This window comes from Eschrichtius robustus, chromosome 4, assembly GCF_028021215.1.
Source record: "Eschrichtius robustus isolate mEscRob2 chromosome 4, mEscRob2.pri, whole genome shotgun sequence".
In the NCBI taxonomy this organism is placed as follows: domain Eukaryota; kingdom Metazoa; phylum Chordata; class Mammalia; order Artiodactyla; family Eschrichtiidae; genus Eschrichtius; species Eschrichtius robustus.
Window position 1 is genome coordinate 87,753,928 of NC_090827.1, and position 21,347 is coordinate 87,775,274.

At 39.2% G+C, this 21,347-nt stretch overlaps 1 protein-coding gene and 1 pseudogene across 5 annotated transcripts in view; one reads left to right on the plus strand and one right to left on the minus strand.

Annotated features, from left to right (window-relative positions):
• Window positions 1-21,347, plus strand: part of PDS5A (PDS5 cohesin associated factor A) — a 131,103-nt gene that overhangs the window by 20,730 nt on the left and 89,026 nt on the right. The gene's annotated exons all lie outside the window — the stretch shown is intronic.
• On the minus strand, window positions 11,180-12,249 carry LOC137763783 (proline-rich protein 11 pseudogene; annotated as a pseudogene).

Sequence of the window (21,347 nt, forward strand, 5' to 3'; positions counted from 1 at the left end):
CCAGGGACCGGTTTTGTGGAAGACAATTTTTCCACGGACGGCGAGGGAATTGTTTCGGGATGATTCAAGTGCATTACTTTTATTGTGCACTTTATTTCCATTATTATTACATTTTAACATGTAATGAAATAATTATACAACTCCCCATAATGCAGAATCAGTGGGAGGCCCGAGCTTGTTTTCCTGCGACTAGGTGGTCCCATCTGGGATGATGGGAGACAGTGACACCCGAAGTGTCTTGCTTATGTCCAGTCTACTCTGTAATCTCATTTTGGCTGCTGTCACTGCAGAAAACCCTGCTTCACAAAGATAGGATGTTGTAAATCGAAGCAGGCTTTTCAGTGCTTTTGTGGCAATCTCAGGATATTCCACCTTGACTTTAATCCAGAAGGTATGGAGATTTGAAGTTGTCTAAAACATTTTTAAGGGCACCGTCATTTGCCATCTCAAGCAGTTGACCCTCTTCTCACACGGACAAAGTCGATTCACCTGGCTTATTCACAAATGGGTCGCAGATCCATTCCTTCCCAGTTCGGGGGTCTTTTTGTGGTTGGGAAGTAATGCTCAAATTCTTCTGAAAGCTGAGATGGGTGATGATGATGCACCAGCTGGGAGAAAGAAGGCCCTGGCTCGGTCTCTTTCAAAATCTCTGCTAACGTTTGAAACATGTCAAAAATCCCATGTTCACTCGTCGCCCCCGTAATTCCAGTTTGGCTTTGAATGCAGCCACTTTATCTGCCGACTTGAACACAGTTGTCACTCTCCCCTGAAGTGACAGAGTTCACTGAGCAGGTTGAATATGTCACACAGCTAAGCAAGTTTTGCGACCCATTCTTTGTCACTGAAATGTGCTGCCACTGGTGACTGTTTTTCTAAAAGTAATCTCTGGAGCGGCTCTCTTAACTCAAAAACTCTGTCCAGTGATCTGCCTTTAGAAAGCCATCTCACAGAGCCGCATGAACAGATGTGAGTTAAGGGCATGTACTTTAATGTGGTTGATCATTTTAATCACATCCTGTAAAATGTTGTTAAGTTCAGGTGACATTTTTCGGCTAGCCAGCATTTCTCTGTGGATGACACAGCGTGTAGACTCACATTCAGAAGTGACCTCTATGACCCGAGTAGTAAAACCAGAAAGCCGTCCAGTCATGGCAGCCACTCTGTCCATGCATATACCAACACAAAATGACCAGTTCAGTTTTCCTGATATGTAATCGTTCAAAGACTTGAATAGTTCTGCAGCTGTGGTGTTGGTTGGCAACAAAAGTGCACATAACATATCCTCATGCACATCCTCCTGAAAAATATATATCACAGAAACAAGCATTGTTGCCTCGTTGTCAACATCGGTAGACTCGTCAGCTTGGATTGCGTACCATGGTGACTCGTTAATCCTCTTTAACAGTTGTGCCTCAGTATCCTCTGCTATTTCATCAGTTTGTCTAGTTATGGTGCTAGCCGAAAGAGGAACATGTGCCACCTTTGAAACTGCAGCCTCTCCTAAAAGTTCATGACAACTGTCCTTAGCAGCAGGCAGGATCAACTCTTCACCGACAGTAAAGGGCTTCTTAGCTTCAGCAATGTGGTTAGCCACTATGAATGATGCTCTCAGTGCAGGCACATTTGATGAAGTGTTGGCCTTCAGTAATTGCTTCTGTTCTTTGTGTTCACATTTTTTTTCTTTTCAACAATTCCAAAGGCTTGTCTTTTAATGCAGGGTGCTTGGTCTCCATGTGGCAAAGCAGTTTTGAAGGTTTCATGGCTTCGTTGGGTAGCCGGTCGCCACATGTTACACAAAGCGGGCTTGGAGAATGTGAATCACCTGTTGCAGTGAACCCGTAATTTAAGTAGGACTCTTGGTATTTTCTTTTAAATGCAGCTTTCTTTTTGTTGGCAGTCTTAGAGTCTTCTGCTGTCTCATCATTGGGTCTTTCCCCCTTTTCAAAGAAGCTCTCCAGTGCTGTTTGTTTTTTACTCATTTTGTCTAGGGTTAGCTTGTGGGCTTACCAAACTGACTGAGACAAGTGCACAGTGTGGGAAAGAGGCACGGATGGAAGTGGTAAATAAAATAATGGTGGGCCACACGCAGACTAAAATAAGTGTCGGATTCTGACTTAAAGCCTGCCACCATATGCGGCTGTACAATTGAAGTACATCCACTCGCTTGCCACTGTAAAGCCTGCCACCAGATGCAGCTTAACTGTCACTTGCCACTCACTGATAGGATTTTTTTTTTCAAGATTTTTTTGATGTGGACCTTCCCCCCCCCCCCACACACACACACACACTGTATTTTATTTTTACAAGAGATAAATAGACTGACACCAAGCATTGTACATGGATGACCACAACAAAAGCAACGATGATTGCAATTACCAAACGTGAAACACACTCATACTATGTCATAATATTGACATTCAGTCCAGTAATCCTGATGTGGACCATTTTTAAAGTCTTTTTTATTGCATTTGTTACAGTATTGCTTCTGCTTTATGTTTTGATATTTTTGGCCATGAGGCTTGTGGGGTCTTAGCTCCCCAACCAGGGATCAAACCCACACCCCCTGCATTGGAAGGTGAAGTCTCATGATGCTAATGATAATCTGTATTTGCAGCCCCTCCCCAGCGCTAGCATCACCGCCTCAGCTCCACCTCAGATCATCAGGCATTAGATTCTCATAAGGAGCGCGCAGCCTAGATCCCTCGCTTGTGCAGTTCACAGTAGGGTTCGCACTCCGAATCTAATGCTGCCACTGATCTGACAGGAGGCGGAGCTCAGGTGGTAATGCGAGTGATGGGGAACAGCTGTAAATACAGATGAAGTTTCGATCCGTTCGCCCGCCGCTCACCTCCTGCTGTGTGGCCCAGTTCCTAATGGGGGTTGGGGACCGCTGCCCTAGAGCAGTTTTATCTTCTCAAAAAGAAACCACCTGCTCTTTAGCTGTCATTCCCATATGCCCCTCCAGCCCTAAGCAATCACTAAATTGCTTTCTGTCTCTGTACATTTCCCTGATTTGCACATATCATATAATTGGACTTATATAACATGTTGGTCTTTCATGACTGGTTTCTTTAACTTAAGATAATGTTTTCAAGGTTCATCCATTTTGTAGCATCAGTACTTCATTCCTTTTTACAGCCAAATAATATTCCATTGTGTGGATGTATGAAATTTTGTTTATCCATTCATCAGTTGATGGACATTTGGGTTGATTCCACCTTTTGGCTATTAGGAATAACGCTGCTATAAATATTCATGTACAAGTTTTAGTGTAGACATTTTTACTTAATTGTTAGGTCATATGTAACTCATTTGAGGAACTGACAAACTTTTCCAAAGTGCACCATTTTATATTCTCATCAATAGTGTATGATGGTTCCAATTTCTTCACATGCTCATCAACACTTATAATTTTCTTATCTGTGTAATTGACTTTTTGATTCTAGCCAACCTAGTGGATGTGTAGTGGTGTTGTATTGTAGTTTTAATTTGCGTTTTCCTGATAACTAATGATGTCAAGAATCTTTTCATGTGCTTATTAGCCATTTGTGTATCTTTTTTGGAGACATATCTATTCAGATCCTTCTTCCATTTTAAATTGGGTTATTTGTCTTCTTATTATTGAATTGTAAGTGTTTCATATATATAAATATTCTGGATATGAGTTCCTTATAGTTATATGATTTGCAAGAATTTTCTTCTGTTCTATGGGTTGTCTTTTCACTTTCTTGGTGATGTCCTATGAAGTACAAATGTTTTTTATCTTGATGAAGTCCAATTTATCTATTTTGGTTTTTCTTTTTGTCACACTTTTGGTATCATATCTAAGAAACCATTGCCTAAATTAAGGTCACAAAGATATATGACTGTTTTCTTCTAAGAGTTTTATAGTGTTAGCTCTTACATTTAGATCCTTAATCTGTTTTGGTCAAATTGTTCAAAAATTTAAATTGGTCAAAATTTGTTTTGTATATGGTTTGAGGTAAGCGTCCAAGTTCATTCTTTTGCATGTGGATGTCCGGTTGTTCCAGCACCATTTATTGAAAAAGCTATTCTTTCCCCATGGGATGGCTTTGGCACGTTTGTTGAAAATTAGTTGACCATTGCTGTATGGGTTTCTTTTTGGACTCTTAATTCTATTCCACTGGTTTGTAAGTCTGTCCTTGTGCCCAGTACCACACTTTTCCCAAGTTTTATTGAGATATAATTGACATACAGCGTTGTATAAGTTTGAGATGTACCACATGATTTACATATATTGTGAAATGATTACCACAGTAAGTTTAGTTAACATCCATCATCTTGTATAGTTTTTTTTTTTTTTAATTTTATTTATTTATTTATTTATTTTTGGCTGTGTTGGGTCTTCGTTTCTGTGCGAGGGCCTTCTCTAGTTGCGGGGAGCGGGGGGCCACTCCTCATCGCGGTGCGCGGGCCTCTCACTATCGCGACCTCTCTTGTTGCGGAGCACGGGCTCCAGATGCGCAGCCTCAGTAGTTGTGGCTCACGGGCCCAGTCGCTCCGCGGCATGTGGGATCTTCCCAGACCAGGGCTCGAACCCATGTCCCATGCATTAGCAGGCAGATTCTCAACCACTGCGCCACCAGGGAAGCCCTTGTATAGATTTTTTTAAATGTTTCTTTTCCTTGTGATGAGAACTTTGTTTTCCCCAGTCCTGTGGAAGTCCTGCAGTCAAATCCTACTGGCAGATTCCCTGGGGATTCCTGGTCCTGTTGCCGGACCCCCAGGCTGGGAAGCCTGACGTGGGGCTCAGAACCTTCACTCCAGTGGGAAAACTTCTGTAGTATAATTATTCTCCAGTTTGTGGGTCGCCCACCCATGGCTTTGGGATTTGATTTATCGTGATTGTGCCCCTCCTACCATCTCATTGCAGTTTCTCCTTTATCTTTGGACGTGGGGTATCTTTTTTGGTGGGTTCCAGTGTCTTCCTGTCAATGGTTGTTCAGCAATTAGTTGTGATTTCGGTGCTCTCGCAAGAGGAGGTGAGCACAAGTCCTTCTACTCGGCTGTCTTCCACAGGGGTCTGTGATGAGAACTTTATACACCATATTAATTGCTGTTGCTTTGCAGTAAGTTTTGAAATCAGGAAATGTGAATCCTCCTACTTTGTTCTTTCTCAGGATTAACTATTCTGCATGAACTTTAGAATCAGCATGTCACCTTCTACAAAGAAGTCAGCTTGGATTCTGATGAGGATTGCATTGAATCTATATATCAGTTTGGGGACTATTGCCATCTTAACAATGCTAAGTCTTCCAGTGCATGAACGTGGGCTGTTTCTTCATTTATTTAGATCTTTGATTTCTTTCAACAGTGTTTGTAGTTTTCAGAGTATAAATTTTACACTTCTTTTGTTAAATTTATTCCTAATATAATTTATTCTTTTAATGCTATTGTAAATGGAATTGTTTTCTTAATTTCATTTTCAGATTTTTCATTCCAAGTATTTAGAAATTTAATTTATTTTTGTATATTGATCTTGTATTATGCAACTTTGCTAAACTTATTAGTTCTAATTGGTTTTAATGAACTCCTTAGGAGGAGTTTTTATGTGCAAAATTATGTAATCTGTGAATAGAGATAACTTTACTTCTTTTATAATAGATGCCTTTTATGTCTTTATCTTGTCCAACTGCCCTGGCTAGAACCTTCAGTATAATGTCAAACAGGAGTGGTGAAAGCAGACATGCTTGTCTTGTTCCTAATCTTAAGCATCCAGTTTTCCACCTTGGAGTATGATATTGACTGTGGATTTTTCATGAATGCCCTTTATCTTGTTGAGGAATTTCCCTTCTATTCCTAGTTTCTTGAGTATTTTTATCATCAAAGGGTGTCAGATTTTGTGAAATGCTTTTTTGCATCTATTAAGCATCATGTGATTGTTGTTTTTTATTCTACTGATATAATGTATTACATTAATTGATTTTCAAATGTTAAACCAACACTGCATTCTTTTTTTTTTTTTTTTTTTAAGATTTTTAGAAATTTCATGTAATGTCTGAAACATTTATATTAACATATTTCCATACATATTTCCAACACTGCATTCTTGGCATAAATCTCACTTGGTCATAATAGAATTCTTTTTATCTGTTGAAGATTTGGTTTGCTAGTATGCTGTTGAAGATTTTTGCATCCATAGTCATAAGAGATACCGGTCTGTAGTTTTCTTGTGATACTTTTGTCTAGTTTTGGAATCAGGTTAATACTGACTTCATAAAATGAGTTGGAAGTGTTTTACCATCTTTCATTGTTTGGAAGACTTCTGGGAAAATTGGTATCCTTTACATGTTCAGTACAATTCAGCAGTAAAGCCATCTGGGCCTGGGCTTTTCTTTGTTTCTAGTTTTTGATTGTTAATTCAGTCTCTTCCTTTGTTATAGATTTATTCATATTTTCTATTTTTTTTTAATTGAAGTATAGTTGATTTACAATATTATGTAAGTTTCAGGTATACAACAGTGATGCACAAATTTTAAGGTTCTGTTTCTTAAGTCAGTTTCAGTAGTTTGTGTCTTTCTAGAAATTTATGCACTTCATCTAAGTTATCTAATTTATTGGCATATAATTGTTCGTAGAATTTCTTTATAGTCCTTTTTGTTTCAGTAAGATCAGTAGTAATAGCCCTGCTTTCATTTCCGAATCTAGTAATTTGAGTCTTCTCTCTTTTTTCTTGGTCAGTCGAACTAAAAGTTTGTCCATTTTGTTTCTTTTCAAAGAACCAGCTTTTGGTTTTCCCTTTCTCTAGCAATCATCAAGTTCTTCTGGGCAGAAGTATTTTGGGGCAACTGATAATAGGGAGACTTTGCCCAATTCTGCTTCTCCGCCACTATCTAGTCTTTCCCACTGTACCCCTTTTTATCTTGCCCCTAGGGAATTTCCCTGTACTTACTATTGCTTATTTTCTGGCTCTGACTGTTTGAACCATAATTAATTCCATGTGTTTTTTACCCATATATATATATATATATATATATATATATATATATATATACTTGTGTGCTTGAACCTCATTATTCCTTTCCTTCTTTTGTCCAAATCTTAATCCATTTAACCTTAAGGAAAGCCAGCTGCTTTTCATTGTGGGTTTTTCTTTTTTTGTAGATTATATTCCATTATAGCTTATTAAAAGATATTGTATAATTCCCTGTGCTATACAGTTGTTGTTGCTTATATATGTTACGTATAGTAGTTTGTATCTGTTAATACAAACTGTATCTGTAGTTTGTATCTGTTAATCCCATACTCCTGATTTCTCCCTCCCCCACCTCTCCTCTGATAACCACAAGTTTGTTTTCTATGAGTCTGTTGCTGTTTTGTATATAGATTCATTTGTATTCTTTTTAGATTCCACATATAAGTGATATCATATAGTGTTTGTCTTTCTCGGATTTATTTCACTAAGCATAATATTCTCTAGGTCCATGCATGTTGCTATAAATGACAAAATTTCATTCTCTTTTATGGCTGAATAATATTTCTCTGTGTGTGTGTGTGTGTGCACGTGCGTGACATCTTCTTAAGCCATTTGTCTGTTGATGGGGACTTGGGTTGTTTCTGTGTCCTGGCTATTGTAAAGGGTGCTGCTGTAAACATTGGGGTGCATGTATCTTTTCGATGTTTTGAGTAAAAAGACCTTAAATGATGATTGATCATTTTAAGAATAGGGCAAATGATCCACCTTTATCAAGGAAAAGGAAAGTTAGAAAACCGAAAGTTAAATTAATATATTAAAGGCATCTATTAAGCAGCCATGTACCCACATCTACATTGTCTACCATAGTCTTCACCTAACTACGTTGTGAGAAAAGTAGTCTTTATGAGCTGGCCTGGGAACATAACCACATATAGTCGTTCTAGCACTATAATATAGTGTAGTTTCCATAGTATACTCTCTCTATATGTATATATTTTATTTTTCTCTAGTCATTTTGGATAACCACTCATCATATTATACTGTACTATATATAATGTATGGATTAAGAATGGTAAGAGGTAGGTAAGAGTGATTAGCCACACTGCCTGGATTTGAGTTTTTATGCCCTTGAGCAAATTACTTAGCTTAAGTTTCTCATCTGTTAAATGGGTATGTTAATAATGCCTCCCACAAAGAATCATTGTATTACATGGGTTAATAGTACACTTAAGTTACTTGAAATATGCCCAGCACATAGCAAAAATCAGTAAATGTTAGCCATTAGTACTATTACAAATAATTCACCTATAAAAATATGCCTTTTGAATTGCGAATTTTCTCTATGAGGATCAAACTGTAGAATAACTAATTGATTTGTGCCATGTTGCCATCACTCATTTTGGTCTTCTGCCTCACAAGTACTCGGAATTAGAGAACATCTATGGTTACATTAAACCAAAAGTCAAAACCTCTGAAGCCTCAGTGAAAGTGGTCAGACCCTCAGTCTTTAAGGCTAATATTTTAGGACCTTATGAATTTCCCTTAAAGCTAAAAATAGCTTCCATGATGACTGTCTCTTTTACAGTCAGTGTCCAGGTTTAGAACCCTAGTATTCAGGGTATTTTTAGAACTCTAGCAGTACCAGCTTAACTTGAAGGTGGAAATAAATGGAGTAAAACATTTCTTGAAATTCAGAAACTTTCAGGAATCTTTGTGAAGTGTAGTTTTGTAGTATATGCTTGTTAAATGGTTTGGGGCTGATAGAATGAGTCTTTAAAATATAATTTGGTTTAGCTCTCAGGAAGAGTACAGTGAAATGTGTAGCATCTAACTTTTCTATACCACACAATTTAGGTATGAAATAATCTTGTCTCATTAAAGAATAGTGACCTTGACTAAGTATATGAGTAACAAAACAAATTGTATCTTCAAGTAGGCTCTATTGGTTTATTAGAAAAATAGGTTATTGAGTTTTTTCCATAGAGTAACTCAATTTGTTAAAATTGAAGTAGCTGTATTGATGCTCTGTTGTTTGTTTGTTTGTTTGTTTTTTGGATTTGACACATAAGAGAGATCATATGGTATTTGTCTTTCTCTGTCTGACTTATTTCACTTAGCTTAATGTCCTCTAAGTCCATCAGTGTTGTTGCAACTGGCAAGATTTCATTCTTTTCTAATGGCTGAATAACATTCCATATACACACACACACACACACACACACTCATATGTATGTATACAGAGTCTACAGTTTCTTTATCCATTCATCCATCAGTGGACATTTAGGTTGTTTCCACATCTTTGCAATTGTAAATAAAGTTGCAATGAACATGAGGGTGCATATATCTTCTCGAGTTAGTGTTTTTGTTTTCTTTAGATAAATATCCAGAAATGAAATTGCTGGATCATATGATAGTTCTATTTTTAATTTTTTGTTTTATCTTAATATTAGCACTTAGTCTTGAAATATATATTGATTGTATAGCTATTGACGAATCAGAATTTTAGGGAGATTTCTGTTCTCAGACTTGATGAACCACTGAAGTCTAGAGCGTGTCAAAAAGTACACTAATAGGTTTCATTCCTTCAGAAAATATGAATTTATATCTTACTGTATAAGACAAATGTAGAGCCCTTAGGAGATCACAATCTTCTTGAGGACACATGATTTTTATACTAATAACCGCAGCAAGGAGACACTGTAAGATAATTGCTTTGTAATTGGTACAGTGTTTTCAGTTCAAAGGAGTCAGTGATCCTTTCAGACTAGAGTGGGTCAAGCAGGGCTTCAAGAAGAGGAAGCAGAATTTGGGCCAAAATTTTAAGAGCAGGTAAGATTTTAATAAGAGTACTGAGGGGTAGAAGCAATTCTATGACATATTCACATATTTTTTCACCAAGTGTTGAACTCTTTCCTATGCAAAGCTGTAAAGATGCTCAGGATGCTTTTTGAAGGTAATGAATAAACCTAGTTTGATTGGAGTGGAGAGTGGAAATCAAAACATTTTATATTTACATATTATAAATATATACATTTATATATATAAATATATATACACATACCTACACATAAAAGTAAGATAAAATTATAAATTATGATGTTTTAAATGCCATAAGGTATTATCAGTGGGAAACCATTGTTTTATTGGGATAACATTAAAATAGATGTTTTAAGAGTAACTTAGAAGCTCTGGGTTTGATTTTGAGACTTAAAGAGACTAAAATCAGGTGTGATGTAATAAGGGCCTAGAGTATGGAGTATTAGAGTATTAATACAGTTTATCAACTGTATTAATATGAAGGTAACTTACTTTCGAGAAGAGTAGTCTGGGCACTTAAGAATACTGAAGTTTTCTTAAAAGGAATTTACAACGTAGGTACAATGGAAAGACTTTTTTTTTTTTAATTAATTTATTTATTTTTTTGGTTACGCTGGGTCTTAGTTGCAGCAGGCAGGCTCCTTACCTGTGGCTCCAGGGCTCCTTAGTTTTGGCTCGCCGGCTCCTTAGTCGCAGCTCGCCAGCTTCTTAGTTGCAGCATGTGGGCTCCTTAGTTGCGGTATGTGAACTCTTCGTTGCAGCATGCATGCAGGATCTAGTTCCCTGACCAGGGATCGAACCCGGGCCCCCTGCATTGGGAGCGCGGAGTCCCATCCACTGTACCACCAGGGAAGTCCCGTGATATTCTAATTTTTAAGGTCACATTGGAGTTTTTGCTTCAAATTCTTTTGGAACAGGTTTGAATGGGGGATGGTTTTACTTCTTAATTGCTTATAGGGAACAGAAATAAAATCTAGAGGGTCTGTTTTTTTTGGTTGAGTTTGTAGCACTTAATGAGTGCATGAGCTTTACAGGCTGAAATACTTTACTTTTCAATTACCTGAGAATACCCAAGATGAATGGGCACCAGGTTATTTTCTTAATGTCATAACTGCACCTATAGAGTAAAAATTAGAGTTATCTAGTTAAACTTGAATAACCTCCCCAACCTAAGTTGGGTAGTTCCAGGATAAACATCACTTTCGGGATTGCATTTTCCCATCTGTTCTATTATTGATCATGTAAACTAGAAAATATCCTAATACTCGCTTTCTGCTACAGTATGTATGGGCTCCATACATATTTTAATTCTTCAAATGAATTATATATTAATATAATTACTTATACATACTACATTAAAAAAAGGATTGGGGTAATATTTTCTGTATATTTTATGGATCATCATATGGAGTCAGGCAGAGGTGGCATCAGTTTTGTTCATCAAAGGTGCTTGTAGAAAGTGGCAGAGTTTGAGTTGGGCTTCTAGGGTGAGCCAGCTGAAACTTTCTCTTCAAGACCTGGGTCATTACTGGGGTCAGCCCAGTTCCTGTTTCCATATTTTCTTTATTGGTAAGTGGGGTTCCACCTGGGCTCCTCTCTACGTCGACTTTTCTGAGTAGTTTCCGCAGTTCTAACTGGCTTTTACCAGGAGTAATGAAGACATTTGTAACTCGAGTTGATAACACTTTGGACTTCGGTTTCAGGGAAACGCGCTGCAGGTCAGAGACAGTAACTAGTGGATTCTGTGCCTTTGGTGATGGTACAAGCTTCCTCCTTTCATCAAAACTCTGTGTCTTCTTTAATTTCACAGTCAGTAGGTCTTTAACTGTTATCTGCATGGGTCCACTTTTTTTTAATGGTCCAGCCTGAAGTGCTTTAGTGAGATCAGATTTTCTGAGCAGCAAAGGTGCTGTCAGTGGTGGAGGCGGAGGCAGGGGCGGAGGAAGATGACTGGCTGGCTGTGGCAGTGAGGCGGAAAGTACAGCCCCGGAGTCTCCAGGGGTGGTTAGAGCACATGCAGGCACATTTGTAAGTTTACCACGCATGTGACACATCTGACCACAGCTTGGACAGGAAGAATTTTCTGAGACGGCCTTCAGTGCTTCCTGGAGCCTGCGTAATTCATTTTCCAAAATGCGAAACCATTGTTTTAGACTATGAAGTTCTTGGTGGCAGAAACGGGATGGGAAGATGGTGTCTATCAATACTTCCAAACTCCGGGCCATGCAGTTCTGAAACCAGTTGTATGTAGACCATACTCTATTTGTCCAAAGCTTTACTGCATCTTTAAAATTGGGAAATTTGAAGTTCCAGGATGGTCTTAGCCAGCTTCTGCTAAGGGGTGTATCTGTTGAAGGAATAACCACTCTTTCTGGTGAGGGTGGCGGAGGGGGAGGTGTAACTAGCTTAGACAGAAAGTGAGAGGCTTCTTTTCTTTTGAAAAATCTTTTCACTTCGGCTTTTAGCTTTATTCTTCGTTGCTTGAACTTGGGCATGGTTTTAGGCTAAGAGTCTGGGGATTTGATGGAGTCCCGGCAGTGGCATCTCCCTCGCCATAAAGAAAAATTCAAAAAATAAAATAAAATAAAAAAATCAAGACATACTATTAATGTGATAATTTAGTCACTGTGTCACTTGAACTTTGAGCTTTAGGCCCCAAAGTTGCTCTGCTGTGAGCACACTTCTAAAATTATCATCGAATATGTATTAGGTAGACTTACAATTTTTGTAATTGTGTTTTCTGTTTTTTGGGTTTTTTTTTTGGACACACCGCACGGCTTACGGGATGTTAGTTCCCCAACCAGAGATCGAATCCATGCCCCCTCCAGTGGAAGCATGGAGTCCTAACCACTGGACTGCCAGGGAATTCCCTAATTTTTGTAGTTGTAATGGCTTATGCATTAACTACCCCTGCCTCGCCTGCTTCTCTCAGGTTTCACCTCAAATGTATATTAGATAAAAGGATTTATGTTAAAAATAATTATATGAAACCGGAAAGGAGTGCATATTGGCAAATAGCTCAGTGCTCATTCTTTTTTAAATAAATTTATTTTATTTTATTTATTTTTGGCTGCGTTGGGTCTTCGTTGCTGCGTGCGGGCTTTCTCTGTTGCAGCGAGTGGGGGCTCTTCTTCGTTGTGGTGCACGGGCTTCTCTTGTTACGGAACACGGGCTCTAGGTGCATGGGCTTCAGTAGTTGTGGCGCACGGGCTTAGTTGCTCCACGGCATGTGGGATCCTCCCGGACCAGGGCTCGAACCCGTGTCCCCTGCATTGACAGGTGGATTCTTAACCACTGTGCCACCAGGGAAGTCCCTCAGTGCTCACTCTAATCTGGCAGTCCATGTGTATATTTACAGAGTGAAGCACCATATTAATATAAAAACTATAAGGCTTATTTAACTCCAAAACTTACATGTTCTCATGTGGATTTTTTTTTTCTTGGAAGGTTAGTGTACATGTAGAGATTGTCTGAACTAGTCAGTTTATTCATAATTCAGCAAATACCGAGCACTGTGTATAAGGCGTAGTTTTATAGATTCTGGTACTACATAAATGAATACATTTTATTGCCTTTGCAAAACTTAAGTCTAGTGCAGGAAAGAGAATAAGCAAGTAAAATATGAGAAAAATGTTGATAATGTAAAAGCGTGTGAGAATTAAAATGGTGTCCTGGAAACTATTAGATTAGTAATCTTGAGACCTGGATTTAATTATCAGTCCTAGACCTGCCATTAACCCGTTGTATTTCTTCAATTAACAATCCCCCTCCCCACACCTTCTCTTTTTTTTTTTTTTTTTTTTTTGACTAAATCACAAGTCTGTTCAATTTAAATTATTTATTTCTTTATTTTTGGCTGTTTTGGGCATTTGTTGCTGCGCACGGGCTTTCCCTAGTTGTGGCAGGCGGGGGCTACTCTTCGTTGCGGTGCGTGGGCTTCTCATTGCAGTGGCTTCTCGTTGCGGAGCACGAGCTCTAGGTGCGCGGGCTTCAGTAGTTGTGGCACGTGGGCTCAGTAGTTGTGGCTCACAGGCTCTGGAGCGCAGGCTCAGTAGTTGTGGTGCACGGGCTTAGTTGCTCCACGGCATGTGGGATCTTCCCCAACTAGGGCTCGAACCTGTGTCTCCTGCATTGGCAGGCGGATTCTTAACCACTGCACCACCAGGGTAATCCCCTTCTCTTACTTTTAAATGGAAAATTTCTGAAGTCTACATTATCTAAAATATGATTAGGGAATTCCCTGGCGGTCCCGTGGTTAGGACTCCTTGCTTCCACTTCAGCGGGCATGGGTTTGATACCTGGACTGGGAACTAAGATCCCACATCCTGCATGCCAGGTGGTGGCCCTGCCCCCCAAAGGTGATAAGATTAGCTCCTTTAAAAGGAATCTAAGATTCTTATGGTACATGTAATTTTTTTTAACTTTTCCATTTTTTATTATGGAAAAACTTCAACAAAAACAAAAGTGAAGAAAAGAGAACAATGAACTCCTGAAGCAAATCTCAGATAGCATTTCATTACTATTTCAGAATGTATTCCTAAAAAATAAGGTACTATATTTTTAAAAAAATCATACTATGATTACCATACCTAAAAATTTAACTATTATTAACTATTATTATAATTAAAGTAGCTATTAACTATTTTATTAAATGCATATACATATATTATGGTGGGTCTTGTGTGTGTATATATATTTATATGTGAACATATGAAAAGTACATAAAATATGTAGAGTTTAACAAGTAACTATAAAGTGAACATATGAAGAAAGAAATAGACTATCAACACCTTCAGAATATCATCAGCACCGCCTAAAGTCTAGTGTGTACCTCCCAGTCATAAACTTTTTCTTTCATAACCACTATATAAATGCAGTCTCTTTGGTTTTCTTATAGTGTCACTGTCTATGTACAAATCTCTAAAAATATAGTTTAGTTTTTTCTAGTTTTAGCTTTGAATTTTATATGAATGGAATCATATAGTATGGTTCCTTGTGTACGCATCTTTTTCAGTATTATGTTTGAGCTTCATCCATGTTATTGCTTATGTGTTTTTCAATTATTTTTATTGCTGTATACTAAGTACTCTATTGTACTACTTACTTAACCAATCCTCTCTTGCCACTGACTTCTAGTTTTTTGGCTTTTACAAACAACGTTGCTATGAATATACTTGTATGCATGTTCTATTGTACATGTACAAGCTGCTTTAGGGCATAGACATTAGACATTAGTGAAATTGTTGGGCCATTGGGTATGCATATCTTTTACTTACCGAAAACACCAAAGTGGTTGTACCAATTTACATTCTAATTAACAGTGAATCAGAGTTTTCATTTTCTGTGTTGGACTTTTTAAAAGTTAATTTTTACCGGTGAGGTTTTGAAGTTCTTTTACTTTACTGTTTTTCCCCCAAAACAGTGCCTTTTTAAAAAAACAACTGTATTGAGTTATAATTGAAATACAATAGGTGGCACATGTTTGAAGTGTGTACTATAATATATATCTAGTCTAGTCTTTGTCACCAGTTCTTAGCACGGAGCTTCAAAAACCCTTGCAACTTCCTGAGTGATAGGAGTATCTTTGTTACGTTAATGAGGTGACTCTTGGCCCCCTTCCTGGATAGCTTCAGGAAGGGACTGGTCACCAAAATGTTGGAGATTTGGAATTTTCAGCCAACTGGGAGGGGTGGGGGGAGGCTAGTGACCTAGCTCAATGAAATGATAATGAATTTAGTTAATTATTCCCACATAAGGAAGCCCAGTAAACCTCTGGAAACCAGGAGGAGCTTCCTGGTTGATGAACACATTGATGTGCCAGGAGAGTATTGTGTCAGATCCACCAGGAAAGAACATGGAGGTTCTTCATCCCTGCCTTCTCTCCCCAAGATCTTGACCTATGCGTCTCTTCTGTCTGGCTGTTCCTGAGTTATGTCCTTTATAATAAACCTGTAATCATAAGTATAATGCTTTCAATGAGTTCCGTGAGTCATTCTAGCAAATTACTGAACCTGAGGGTATTGTAGGAATCCCTAAAGTCATAACTGGCCTATCACAAATGCAGGCGGCCCCCAGGACTTGCACGTGTCATCTGAAGTGCGGAGAGTTTTGTAAAGGAATTTTTTGCTCTTTAACTTGCGGGGTCTGTGCTAACTCCAGGTAGTTAGTGTTAGAACTGAATTGAAATGTAGTACATCCAGTTGGTGTCAGAGAGTTGCTGTCAGGGCAAAACAATTTGACAAGTTTTGACGTACATATATAGCCTTGAAACCATCATCACAATCAAGAAAATGAATGGCTCTATCTCCTCCATATGTTTCCTTGTGTCCTTTTTAATCTACCCTGCTCCCCATTTGTGTCTGTCTTCTTTGGCTCTGAACACAATGGAATTCCCAATTAAATTGGGAATTATATTCCCAATGGAATACTTCTCAGCACTTAAAAGGAATGAATTACTGATATGTACACCATGAATGGATCTCAGATGCATTATGTTAAGGGATAGAGCTAGATCCAAAGAGCGATGTACTGTGTAACTCCATTTATGTGATATTCTGGAATCACAGAATATCACAGATCAGGGGTTGCCAGACAGCACAGATCAGGGGTTGCCAAGGGCTAAGGAAGCAGCTGAGGGTTGACTTCACAGGGACACAAAGGAACTTTTTAGGGCGATGGAAGTAGTCTATGCCTTGATTGTAATGTTGGTTACACAACTGTGTATTTGTCAAAATTCATAGAATAGGACACTAAAAAGTGAATTTTATGTAATTTTACCTCAATAAACCTGTCTTTAAAAAAAAAGGTAAAGGGCTTCCCTGGTGGCGCAGTGGTTGAGAATCTGCCTGCCAATGCAGGAGACACAGGTTCGAGCCCTGGTCTGGGAAGATCCCACATGCCTCAGAGCAGCTGGGCCCGTGAGCCACAATTACTGAGCCTGCGCGTCTGGAGCCTGTGCTCCGCAGCAAGAGAGGCCGCGATAGTGAGAGGCCCGCGCACCGCGATGAAGAGTGGCCCCCGCTTGCCGCAACTGGAGAAGGCCCTCGCACAGAAACGAAGACCCAACACAGCCATAAATAAATAAATAAAGCACACCTAGTATAGTGTAATTTAAAAAAAAAAATTGATTAAAAAGAAAGGGTAATAAGGGCATATTATAAGCAAGTTAATGCTAGTAAATTCAGTATCTTAAATGAAATAGATATATTTCTGGAAAAATGCAAATTACCGAAACTGACTTAAGATGAAATAGAAAACCTGATAGCTTTATACTGATTTTAACTATTATACATTGCAGGTGATAACTGGTCACTTAGCTTTTGGCAGATGTTGTGATTGATTATCACTCCTGCTCAAGGGCAAGAAATATTCACTTAGGAGCTACTCTATGCTAGACAAAGGGCTAGGCACTCAGGGTACAGTTTTTGTTTTTGTTTTTGTTTTTGGCTGCTCCATACAGCATGAGGGATCTTAGTTCCCCAACCAGGGATGGAACCTGTGCCCCCTGCAGTGGAAGAGCAAAGTCTTAACCATTGGACCACCAGGGAAGTCCCACCTTATATTGGTTTTATCTTATTTTTTAAATTTTATTTATTTTTGGCTGCATTGGGTATTCGTTGCTGCACATGGGCTTTCTCTAGTTGTGGCGAGCAGGGGCTATTCTTCATTGCAGTGTGCCGGCTTTTCATTGCGGTGGCTTCTCTTGTTGCGGAGCACAGGCTCTGGGCATGCGGGCTTCAGTAGTTGTGGCACATGGGCTCAGTATTTGTGGCTCAAGCGCTCTAGAACACAGGCTTAGTAGCTGTGGCGCACGGGCTTAGTTGCTCCGTGGCATGTGGGATCTTCCCGGACCAGGGCTTGAACCCATGTCCCCTGCATTGGCAGGCAGATTCTTAACCACTGCACCACCAGGGAAGTCCCTTTATACTGATTTTAGAAACTAGATTTGCAGCTAAAAACTTTCCCACAAATAAAGACCCAGATGACTTCATTGATGAATTCTATTAAACACTTAAGGAAAAAAGCATACTAGTCTGACACAAACTAAGCGAACAGGAAGAGTGAACACTTCCAGCTCACTTTATATGGCCAATATTACCTTGGTACCAAAGCAAAACATATTACAAGAAAAGAAATCTGTAGACCAAGAGCCTAAATGAACAACAAAATATTAGCAGGGGAGATCCAGCCAGCCAAACCAAACAAACCAAAAATAGGAAAAACGAAAAACAAAAAAAAACACCGCACACATGCAAAACACAATGCACCCCCAATGACCACCATGTCAGGTTTATTCCAGGAGTGCAAATTTGGTTTAATATTTGAAAATTAAATCAATTTATTTCCACATATTAACACTAGTGTAAATTGGGAAAAACATGTTATCATCCCTACAGATGTGGGAAAAGTATCTGAAAAAAAATACAACACATTCTTCATAAAAACTAACAGCACCTTAGGAATAGAAGGTAAAACTTTCTCAACCTGATAAAAAGGCATCTACAGAAACCCATTAACTTAATACTAATGGTGAAAGACTGAATGCTTTCTAAGATCTCAAAGAGGCAAAAATGTCTGCTCTCACTTTTGTTCAATATCGTGGTTTTGCTAGCACAATAAGGAAAAGAAATAAAAGGCATACAAATTAGAGAAGATAAAATTAAACTGTCCTTATTTGTTAATGATATTGCATTTATAGAAAATCCTGAGAAATGCATAAACAAGCTACTAGAACCAGTAAAGCTGTGTAGCAGTGTGAAGGGCTCAGTATGCAAAAATTGACTGCATCTATGTAATAGGAACCAGCAGTTGGAAAATGCAAAGTTTTTAAAATTTGCAATAGCATCCAAAAAGGTAAATAGTTGGAAGTAACAAAATATACAAGACCAATACACTGAAAACTACATAATAAATGCTGGAAGACATTTTTTTCCACTCAACAAACTTTTATTGAGTATATGTCAAACCAAAGTCTTTGTGCCGAAGGTATAGAAATAAACAGGGTGCAGCCATAGCCCTAGCAGAGACAATAAATAGGAAAGCAGAGAGCACAGTGAGATAAGCATTGTGATGGAAATGTACAGTGTGTGGCAACATAGAGCGTATCCTTCCAGAAGGATGCAGTGATTGTCCCAATATTCAGTCAGTCTGGAAGAGAAAAACCTAAATCAGTAGAGACATATACCGTATTTGTGGATCAGAGAACTCAGTATTATTATTTTTTTTTTTTTTACAAATAGTGGTTTGTTTGTTTGTTTTTTAAATTAATTATTTATTTATTTATGGCTGTGTTGGGTCTTCGTTTCTGTGCGAGGGCTTTCTCTAGTTGCAGCAAGTGGGGACCACTCTTCATCGCGGTGCGCGGGCCTCTCACTATCACGGCCTCTCTTGTTGCGGAGCACAGGCTCCAGTCGCGCAGGCTCAGTAATTGTGGCTCACGGGCCTAGTTGCTCCGCGGCATGTGGGATCTTCCCAGACCAGGGCTCGAACCCGTGTCCCCTGCATTGGCAGGGAGACTCTCAACCACTGGGCCACCAGGGAAGCCCCAAGAACTCAGTATTATTAAAATGTCATTTCTCTTATCATTGTTTTCCTTTGCATGTCCTTGGCCACCAACGGGATTTAGTCCCCCATTTTTTTGGCTATTTGGGTTTCTTTCAAAAAGTGCTTAGTCTAGCAAGTCATTTGTCCATTTTACAATTGGGTTTTCTCTTCCTTATTGAATTGTAGGAATTCTTTACATATACTTAGATAGGTTCTTTGTTGGTTATGCGTGTCACAAGTATCTACTTTCATTAAGTGGCATGTCTTTTTGAAAACTTTAGTGATATCTTTGATGAGTTCACATTAACTTTAATTTATGGAAAGAATCAATCCATAGCTAGTGCTTTTTGTGTCTTGATTTAAGAAATCCTTCCTGCTCAAGATCATAAAGATACTCTTAATTTTTTTTTTTGCTGCGTTGGGTCTTCATTGCTGCGTGCGGGCTTTCTCTAGTTGCGGCGAGCGGGAGCTCCTCTTCCTGGTGGTGCATGGGTTTCTCATTGTGGTGGCTTCTCTTGTTGCAGAGCACGGGCTCTAGGTGCGCGGGCTTCAGTAATTGTGGCACCCAGCCTCAGTAGTTTTGGCACATGGGCTTAGCTGTTCCGCGGCATGTGGGATCTTCCTGGACCAGGGCTGGAACCTGTGTCCCCTGCATTGGCAGGCGGATTCTTAACCAATGCGCCACCAGGGAAGTCCCTCTTATTATGAATTTATTTATTTTATTTATTTATTTTTGGCTGCATTGGGTCTTTGCTGCTGTGCGTGGGCTTTCTCAAGTTGCGGAGAGCGGGGGCTACTCTTCCTTGCGGTGCACGGGCTTCTCATTGCAGTGGCTTCTCTTGTTGTGAACCATGGGCTCTAGGGGCGTGGGCTTCAGTAGTTGTGGCACACGGACTCAGTAGTTGTGGCTCGTGGACTCTACAGCTCAGGCTCAGTAGTTGTGGTGCACAGGCTTAGTTGCTCCGCAACATGTGGGATCTTCCCGGACCAGGGAACGAACCTGTGACCGCTGCATTGGCAGGCGGATTCTTAATCACTGTGCCACCAGGGAAGACCCCTCTTAATTTTTAAAAAATTTCTTAGATGTCCCTTTCAAATTTTGATTTTCATCCCACTGGGAATTAATTTTTTTTGGTAGGTTCTAAAGTGGTCTGTCTTTACCATTACTTTTGGGTGTGGAAAATGTTATTGATATTTTCTGTAGTATGGTTTAGGAGTATGTGCTGTAAAAATCCTCATTAACATTTTGAAGGCTCTCTGGATTTTTTTTTTTTTTAAATGGGAATTATTTATTTATTTATTTATTTATTTATTTATTTATGGCTGTGTTGGGTCTTCGTTTCTGTGCGAGGGCTTTCTCTAGTTGCGGCAAGTGGGGGCCTCTCTTCATCACGGTGCGCGGGCCTCTCACTATCACAGCCTGTCTTGTTGCGGCGCACAGGCTCCAGATGCAAAGGCTCAGTAATTGTGGCTCATGGGCCTAGTTGCTCCGCGGCATGTGGGATCTCCCCATACCAGGGCTCGAACCCGTGTCCCCTGCATTGGCAGGCAGATTCTCAACCACTGCGCCACCAGGGAAGCCTGGCTCTCTGGATTTTAATGATGTTCAGTTTATTGAATATTTTCTTCATAATCTTTTATACCTAATTGAAGAAAACTATTTAAGTATAAAAGAAATGGCAAAACAGCTTTTCAGAATAATTTGTCTGCCTGAAAAGTTGGCTGTGCTGACATTTTTCCTTTGAAATATTTCTAACAATTTGCAAATTGTTGACTTGAGGACCACATAGACATGTTTTGCTTGTCCCTCACAATGGTATGAACTTTTTGGAGTTGCTGAAATTCTCAAGTCAGATGATTTCACTTAACGTTTTATTGTGTCCTGATCAACTGAATGATTTTGCAGTACTAGGTCTGCATTCTCACCTGGCAACAATTAGCTGAAACCAGCTCTTGTCTTTGGATGGGGCATGTGCTCTCCATTTCTCCCGAGTGGTTATTTCCAGTTCCCTCCCCTTGAGTTGTGACCCCTGCTATAGACCTATGTTTA